Source organism: Prunus persica, chromosome G4, assembly GCF_000346465.2.
Source record: "Prunus persica cultivar Lovell chromosome G4, Prunus_persica_NCBIv2, whole genome shotgun sequence".
NCBI classification, from domain to species: domain Eukaryota; kingdom Viridiplantae; phylum Streptophyta; class Magnoliopsida; order Rosales; family Rosaceae; genus Prunus; species Prunus persica.
Window position 1 is genome coordinate 15,032,367 of NC_034012.1, and position 9,404 is coordinate 15,041,770.

General features: G+C 38.5%; 1 long non-coding RNA gene across 3 annotated transcripts; it reads left to right on the forward strand.

Annotated features, from left to right (window-relative positions):
* Nucleotides 1-4,353, forward strand: LOC109948977. Of its 3 annotated transcripts, XR_002271470.1 has the most exons (4): nucleotides 1-1,207; nucleotides 3,530-3,617; nucleotides 3,713-3,792; nucleotides 3,876-4,353. It is a non-coding gene; the product is annotated as an uncharacterized LOC109948977 (long non-coding RNA). The 3 variants fall into 3 exon arrangements; XR_002271469.1 differs by lacking the exons at nucleotides 3,530-3,617; nucleotides 3,713-3,792; nucleotides 3,876-4,353 and adding an exon at nucleotides 1,459-1,856 and having other exon boundaries at nucleotides 3-1,207; XR_002271468.1 differs by lacking the exons at nucleotides 3,530-3,617; nucleotides 3,713-3,792; nucleotides 3,876-4,353 and adding an exon at nucleotides 1,513-1,856 and having other exon boundaries at nucleotides 5-1,207.

Genomic DNA, 9,404 nt, shown 5'->3' on the forward strand with positions numbered 1-9,404 from the left:
ATTGTTGTATGGGTAATAAACCTACACCATACAGTAAATAAATGTGCGGTAAAGTAAATTCATAAAGTAAATTGTTAGGATTAGTAACGGTTTCCCACTGATAATATGTTTAGTATTACCGAGGGTCCATTTTTGTTAATGGTTAGTAAAATAAAAGCAGATAAATATAATATGAAATAATAGAGAAGATAAGGGAGCAGAAAACTTATCGCTTATGCCCTTGGTGAGTGATCCCCCTTTTTCTTTTTCTTTTTTCTTTTTTTTATTTTTTATTTTTTATATTTATTTATTTTTATTTATTTTTTTTATTATATTTATTATTATTATTTGCAGAAAACTGTCGGTGGGTCTTTCCTTTCATCATTGCTGCTACAAGGAATGCTGCTTTTTAGGAAAGTGCCCACCCTATATCCTACTCTGAAAAGCATGTCACTTCCAAAAGTACTATAAAGAAAACAGAGCACACAATTTGGGACCCAAGACCCGATTATGCGCCCAACTTTTCTTAGTGCGTTTTGCTCATGCTGTCCATTTCATCAAAGGGGATCTTGATCTCTTCCAATGAACAACAAACCAAGCTCAGCCACACCACCATCGTCAAAACCCACATGGGTCCTGCCCTACAAGACCCAAAACCTCACTGACCTCTACACTTTGGATAAGATTTTGAGTGCTCGAGTCCACGACATGATCAACACCTCCAGCATGGGCTACCTCCACGATCCGAGAAGCCCACAACCACACCGACCTCATCGTGGTTTCGATCTACGTGAACCCAGGTCAGTTCTCTCCCTCCGAAGACCTCTCCATCTACTCATCTGATTTCCATGGCGATGTCTGCATCACAGAGAACGGAGAGCTCCTGAAGCTGACCGATGAGCTGCCTCAGCATGGCCAGACCTTCCATGCCCCCCTGAGGCCCTAGCAGCGGCAATACCGAAACGTCCTGGAGGGAGGTCAAGAGCCTGAGAATCGTCCGAAGCTGCTCGAGCGCTCGGTGGTCGCCGAGGTCAGAGACGTAGGCTCGGAGGTAGTTGACGGGAGCGCCGGTCAGGAGGCTCTCGAGCTCAAGAAACGCCTCGAGCTCAAGAAACGCCTCGAGCCGTGAGTTCACGTAGTGGAAGCCCGCCGGGTTCAGCTTGAGCACTAGGCTTCCGTCGATCAAAGAACCGGCTTGTTGCTCCACGAAGTGTACCAGCTTCTCCAGGTACCGATCTCAGCTTTTCAGGTTTGTGTATAGGTAACCTTGTTGTTAACAGCGCCTGAGAAAGGCCAGTCAAAAAACAACTCGGTAATGCTTAGCCAAGTAGGGGACGATTTTGTCCCACACAGACTGGTCTCCTCCATACCCATGAGCTAGAACTATGGTTTCTTCACTTCCTGATGAGCCCATAATTTTTGTGTTTATGGCTGATGAAAGGCTCTTTTCTAGCACCATTTTTTTTATTTTTTATGCAGTGGGCACACAAAGTCAATTTTGTGCTTGGCTGTGGTTTCTGACTTAGTCTGCAGTGGCTCTGCAGACAAAAGCATAAGAATTTCGGAGAGGGCATGGGTGGCTACAAACTTTTCCATTTCCATCAGCTCTGTGAAGGAGTTACAGAGAGAGAGAGAGCGTTGAGGCTCTGGATTTGGAGATAGAGAAATCGTGCTGATAACGTGTTGTGAAATCAAAAGAATTGAGGAGAGAATTGTTGTTCTCTCTTTTATTATCATTCTCATATCTGTTTTCAATTACAACAAGGAGGAAGCTTCGAGGAAGCTTCAGGTGGGCTCCACCTAATATATTTACAACACAAATCAGTTGAGTAAGGCCTAAAACTAATCCTAAATACTAAAGTTTTTGTTCAGCTAAAGCTAAATTTTCTAATTAGAAATATATGCTTCCAAAACATAAAAAAAATTGTTGTGTAGTTTTTTATTTTATTTAAAAAAAAATTGTTATAAATTGTTATAAATTGTTATAGTTATAATGACTTAACGGAAACTTTTAACAAAGTTAAATGTAGGCGATAAATTGTAATAGTTTAAAAAGTTTAAATGGTTAAAAATAAAAATTAAAAGTTCAGGTGGTGATTATGTAAGAGCCAAATTTTTCATATGGTATTGATGCAAATGGAATGAAAAAATTATTGAAAAGTTGGCGGAGTCATGACTAAAAGAAGTTACAATTATCAAATGCTTAAACAAAAGAAATCATATTTAAGACGAAGAAGAAGAAATTAGACCATTTATTGGTAAACTGAGACCAAATATGGACCAAATTTATAAGATTTGTCCATAATATTCTAGTACATTACCACCAAATGAGCCCATTTTACTCTCAAGTTGAGAGGTTTTACAACGTAATTGTCCATAAGTTAACAATCCATTGGGTGGTAAGGCAAGCCTAGCTACTCAGTGAATCCATGTTACCACCAAATGGAAGCGGCTGGACCATTTAGAGTTAAACATGGACCAAAAGGTGGTAATGTATGTTATGCCAAAATGCAACTAGATGGAACAAGTTAGGGTGCCTTTCGGGTTGCTGTGCTTAAAAAATAAGCAGCTACCACAGTATCCTGATAGTAGCCCTCTCCCATATATTTTAGTTCATGTTCTTGCGAGTTTATCATGGCCGTCAAATGTTCAAAATATTTTGTTGGCAAGAGACCGCTAAACTGATTGTTGGAGAGGTCTATGATATGCAATTTTTGGAATGCATATTTCACCATAGAATTTGTTAGACCTCAAGATAAGAACCTGCAACTTTGGAAGAGATTCCAGCCAATTTGGGAATGTGTCTTGAATTTTGTTGTTTCCAAGGTCTAGAACTTTCAACTCTCTACATGTGAGCAAAGTTGGCAGCAATGACCAGTCATCGTTTCATAAGTAACTCCACTCACTATTCAACAATCCTTACCTTTCTGCCAAGAAATTGTCCTATTAGAATAGGAGTAAAAGGTATCAATAGAAAAGGAGTTTTTGAATGGTCACCACCGCTTCATATTGGGCCACATTGCATCTATACACTCACCCACTCATTAGTAGGGATGGCAAGGGGTCGGGTATGACAATACCATCCCCGTCCCCGCTCTCCATTCCCGCCCTCGTCCCCAAACCTATCCTCATTTAATAGGTTTTGGAGAATCCCCATCCCCATCCTTCTCAGGGGACTATCCCACATACCTGCCCCGAATCCCCTTTTTTTTTTTGCATTAAAATTTTTTTTATCATATATTTTACCATTAAGTTTCATATTAATTTATCATTCAACACATCCAAATTAACTATAAAGTTCAACTTAACTATTCAAAATCACTTCAATATGAAATTCCAAAGAATATTAGGAAGAATTAGGAGAGGGAGGTTAACATTGGGTCCCAGTGCAATCCCCTAGTTGTCACGAGCGCGTAGGTGTGTTCGGATTGAAATTTGGTAACCATTTAAGTCTCGAACGGATTTTGCCTATTGTGCAATTTTCGGGTTTGATATGTTCGGACTGTTGGATCGAACTCAAACTCGCGTATGTTGTACCTTGTATTTCTAGGATCGTCTAGGATTCGAGGAAGAAGAAGACTTTTCTCCACCATTCAGGTTCTAGGCCCTTCTCCTATAGGATGGATGCACGGAGGCAGGTAATAATAAAATAATTTTTATTTAATTTTTAACATGTCATTATTCTTAATTTATTTTTTTCGTACTAATATTTTTCTTCTCTTGTTCAATTTAGGGGGGTCCAAATTCCCAGAGATCGACGTCTTTGGCGACGTTTATGTTTGACTTGGGAATGAGTTGACCGAGTCCCTTCATGTAAGTATTATTTAATTTTAATTATTATGTTACGCATTCAAGTTTAAAGGTTATTATCTGAATGTTTTAATATTTTATGTTAGGTTAAACAGACGACGATGGTGGAGAGGAGCCAGTTGGTTATTCAGGAGTCCGCCTCCCAACTTCCTCCCGATACTCCGATAGTCTGTGAATTCTCCACAGGATGCTGGGTTTCAGATCTTGACGGAGACGTTGGATCAGACTCTCGGAAGGAGGCCGGGGACATATTGTCGAGGGATGGAGAATGCCAGGCAGAGGGAACCCAGACCCCGTTCATCAGCGCAGTCAAACAGTCAGGTGACTGCTTTGACAGCACAGGTGGCCACTCTTCAGTGTCAGATGTCGGTGATTCTGCAGTCCCTCGCATGGTCCGGCATTCCAGTCCAGCATTTTGATGTGCCGACCTTCGAGCCCGTCTACCCCGGGCATCCCCACCAGACGACAGCCCCTGTAGACCCCCAGACCTCTGAGCTGCATGTGCCAGACGACAATGTAGATTTTGAAACTTTATTTGATTAGTTTTTTATTTTCATAATTATTTTTTAAATATTTATCTTGTAGTATACATTTATTTTATTTTAATAATAAATGTATTCTTTACAATTCATTTTTTTTATTGCAATTTCATTTTATTACCCAAAAAAAACCAAATTTATTTTTTTACAAAATTAAAAAAAACATAATATTAAATTTTAAAAAATATATATATTAATTTTGCGCAACGAAACCTTTCTCGTCAAGCAAATTCACATTTTACAAAATAAAAAAAGGTAAATTTTTTTAAAAAATACATATAATTTATTCTTGCGCGACGAAAAAGGACATGCGCGACAACGGCAATTTGGTCGCTCAAACGTTGGAGACACGAATTGCGCGACGAAGAACTCTTCGTGCTGCAAATGTCTACAACATGAATCGCGCGACGAATATTATCCATCGCTAAATTTTTAAAAAAAATACATATAATTTATTCTTGCGCGACGAAAAAGGACATGCGCGACAACGGCAATTTGGTCGCTCAAACGTTGGAGACACGAATTGCGCGACGAAGAACTCTTCGTGCTGCAAATGTCTACGACACGAATCGCGCGACGAATATTGTCCATCGCGCAGTGTTGTGGCGACGAACCTTCTTTAGTCGCGCAAAGGTTTGTGTGACGAACAGTTGTGTCATCCCTGAACCTTTCGTGCAATGAAGGATAACCATCGCACAGTTTTGCGCGACGAATGAAAAAAATGGGTCGCGAGAAGTCTTTCTTCACTCACTTTGTGTGACGGATTATGCGCGATGAATTTTCTGTCGCACTTGAATTTGTGCGACTACGAGTAACTTTGCGCAACGAAATTCTCTTCGTCGCGCAAATCGTAAAATATAGTAGTGGTTGTTTCGTACTAGTGAATTTTTCAGGGATCACCAAAGAGGACGTGGGCACAAAGTCAAACCTTTATAAGTTATTGTGTTCTATGTGTGCGTGTTTAATTTTTGGTTCGTGCGCGTCCTTTATTTTTGCATGACTTGTGTGTGGTAGTTGCATAATACATCAACTACAAGCACTCTTATAACTTTAAGAGCCACTGTGTTGACAATGACAAGAGACAAGGAGGCGGGAGAAATCTCCCAGAAGACGACAACACAAATGGTGAGTGTGAAGGTCGAGTTGAAGCCATTCACCGACAAGGAGAACTTCATGCTTTGGCAAAGAAGGATGACACGTCCTTAAGTAGCAAGGTCTCAGCATAGTCTTAGCATGCAAGAAAAAGAAGCTGAAAACCATGAAGGATGTTGAGTGGGAAGACCTAGAGGAGCTTGCTAGAGTATCCATCGAACAACATCTTAGTGACAAAGTGTTGTGTAATGCGATGGAAGACGCCGTGAAGCATGCATGGGAGAAACTTGAGGAGATGTTTGCGTCAATATATTTGTCCAAGAAGCTCTTCTTGAATGAGGAGTTTCACTCTCTAAAGATTGAAGAGGGCACAAACATGATAAAGCACATCAGCGCCTTTAATTGGTGTATTGCGGACTTGTAGAGGTTGGATGATGTTTATAAGTCGGAAGACAAGGCCGTGATGTTGTTGACATCCCTGCCTCTGCCTTTTAAGCAAGGTCTAAGCATATTGATGTGCGGTGCCACCGGATAAGGGATTGCATGAATGATGGGGATATTGCAATGAAGAAGGTTCATACATATGAGAACGCTTCAGATTGCTTGACCAAGCCAAACAGAGTTGAGAAGTTTAGACATTGTCAGAGCTTTCTCAATCTTGTTGCATGCTACATGTTAAGGTGGAGCTCTTGGGAATTACTAGAATGAATTCCAAGATGTTTGAAGAGGTTCTAGGGGTTAATGATTTTCACAAGGTGTTTAAGGCTCGCCAATGTGAAGATTGTTGAAGTTTGGCTCGCTTAAAACGGTTCAGATTAGGGAGGAGAAGCAAGAGGCGACTAGTAGTTGGTTCCTGAACCAACCGGTCGCATAAATCCTGGGAGCAACAGTCGCAAGTACTGGATCGAATTCAAGTTTCTGCAAAAGTGACCGGTCGACGCGTGTTTTCCTGCTTAACGTGTTTTGGTATTTTACACGGCTTTTGGAGTTTTTTTCTAGCCTATATGGGCTAGGTTTAGTCTTCTATTCGTATTAGGTTTGTACTTAAGTCATATGAATTATAAATAGGCACTTTAGTGCTGACGTGAGAAAACTAAGACATCAAATTAGGTTTGAGTCAAGGGTGAGAGAAAAGAGAACTAGAGTTTGAGAGAGAGCAAAGGGGTTCTTCATTGTAACCAAAGGGGTTCTTTCTTACTAATCAATTTCTCGGGAATCACTAAAGATGACGTAGGCGCAATGCCGAATCACAATAAATTCTTGTGTTTTTTGTGCGCGTGTTTACCTTTCGGTTCATGTGTGTGATTTATCTTTGCGTGGTTTGTGTGTGGTAGTTGCGTAGTGCATCAACAAGGAGGCCTTGGAGTGTACTTTTTCACACAACATTATTTTCTATTTGCTAATTGAATGAAATGTCTTCCTTTATCTATATTTATATAAAGACAGAAGGCTTAAGTGAAATTTTCAATAACCCCGAAATTCCCTTGGTGAAATAAAATATTAAAATACACAGATTTTATTTAAAAGAGAGTAAAAGAGCAAAACAACAGTGAATTGAAATAATTTTTTTGTAAAAAAAAAGAAAAAAAGAACAGCAATTAAGGATAAGACGTGTTGTTTTAACCCAAAAAAAATAGAAGTTGTCTTAAAAACCTCACCCCATCGATGAGGCACCTAGTTGTCTTGGTTCCATTTTGATAGATGACTCTTTAGGAGTTGGTCATTCTCGTTTGGTTTGAGTTGTGTAGCTGTTGGTATGGGTTTTGGGGTTCTTTCCCCCCTGTTTCATCAAAAAAAAAAAAAAAAAAAAAAAACCTCATCCCATCGTGCAGTTCCTTACAGTTTTTTCGGGTCCATTAACCTCTTCTCTTCTTCTCCACTTTTCGGTTGTTTAATCTTCTTATGCAGAGCATCAATGCTTTAAATGGTTCAAATCCCTCTCCCTCTCTCAACTGCTCTAATTTTTGGTTCCTAATACTACAATTTCTTTCATTATTTCTGATACAATTTCTTTGATTATTTATGCTCTTTCAATTTAATTTCATTTGTATTTCTCTGAGAAGATTTCAGTGTTGGACTTTTTAATCTAATCTTGCCATGCTGTTGTACTAGGTGTTCCGTTTTCTGCTGATAATTGCATAACAAAGCCATGGCATTGCTTCTCTGGGATGTTGTGTTTGTGAGAATACAATTTTGGGTCAGTAATTTCCTCTTTCAATTTCTATCTTTTTGGAACAAAAAGAAGAAGAAAAGAAACAAAACACCATTTGATAATTCCCATTACTTATTAATATTATTTATTGTTGTCACAAATTTGTTCCTTAATATCTCTCCAGCAGTCGTTTCTTGGTTCAAGCTCTAGCTGTTTTTTGTTTCGTTTTGAGTATTTATTCTCTATGCTTTATGTTTGTACCAATTATCTTGCAAAAAACAGAGCACAGAAATACAATTGCTATGACAAATACAATAGAAAAAGAGAAAAAGAAAAAAAGAAAAAACTGTTATAAAACTAGAATAATCAGAGGATGAGAAGTACCACTGTAATATTGGGAGTGGAATTATATTTCTCTTTGTGGTGTTTACACTGACAGAATTTCTCCTCAGATAGACTCCACTCTTTCTCTTCTCTCTGACTCTCACTCTTTCTCTTCTTCTGACTCTCACTCTTTCTCTTCTTCTCTTCCGTATGTTTACAAGCAAATATAATGCCTATTTATAGGCAAAGCAAATGACTTTTAAGGGAGACATAATGATTTCTCCCCAACATCATTATCCCATCTTTTGACTAATACCTCTAGCTATATCTCCATCTTTTGACTAATGCCCTATAGCTATCTATGTGGGCTTCACTTCTTTATAACACTCCCCCTTGAAGACCACATATCCCTAGATTGGTTGCCTCATTAAAACCTTACTTGGAAAAACCCAGTGGGAAACACTACTACAAAAAAGCAAAAAGGCGACGGTAAATCACCGTCGTGTATTCGGTTTTTCAATGGTCGTGGAATCCACCGTCATCTTTTCCCTCATAAACCACGACGCTAAATCACCGTCGTTGTTAAAATATACAACGTCATCAACAAATACAAAACGACGTCTTTGTACTGCAAAAAGATCTAAAAAAGCAGTCAAGGATGAGAATAGACGACCAACTCTCTAAACAAACCGTCGTTAAAAAGGAAAAATATGACACATATTAACAGAACAAGGCCGCAAGATAGACATACAACGACGAAAAATAAAATAAGACGCCGTTAAATATCATTTTCACGACAATAAAAAATATGACGTCTTTAAATACATTAGAAGACGACGTTATTGACACCTACTACGTCACCTATATAAAAACAGCCGTCGTAAAATAAATTTTTCACTTCGATTTTTCTATAAAAGATGACGTGGAAATAGTTGTCAGTGTCATTACTTACGACGTATGTATTTATAGAGTAGACGTTGAACGACGAAACAACGTCGGTTACAAATATATGAGAGTCGTATTACAAAATTTATACGTCCTATTTTCAGAAACAAACAACGACGATAAATATTAGACGTTGTTAAATAAAACAACGTCGGAAACAAATAAAAACAGACGTGTTTAGTCTGCTAAAGTTCTAAAAAATAGTCGAGGATGAGAATAGACGACAAACTCAAACAAATCACCGTCGTTAAAAAGGAAAAATATGACACATATTAAAAGAACAAGGCCGCAAGATAGACATACAACGACGACAACTAAAACACTACGCCGTTAAATATAATTTTCACGACAAGAAAAAATATGACGTCTTTAAATACATGAGAAGACGACGTTATTGAAATCTACTACGTCTCTTATTTACAAACAACCGTCGTGAAATAAATTTTCCACTTCGATTTTTCTAAAAAAGATGACGTGGAAATAGTTGTCAGTGTCATTATTTACGACGTATGTATTTATATAGTTGACGTTGAAATTCGAAACAACGTCGGTGGCATGTATAT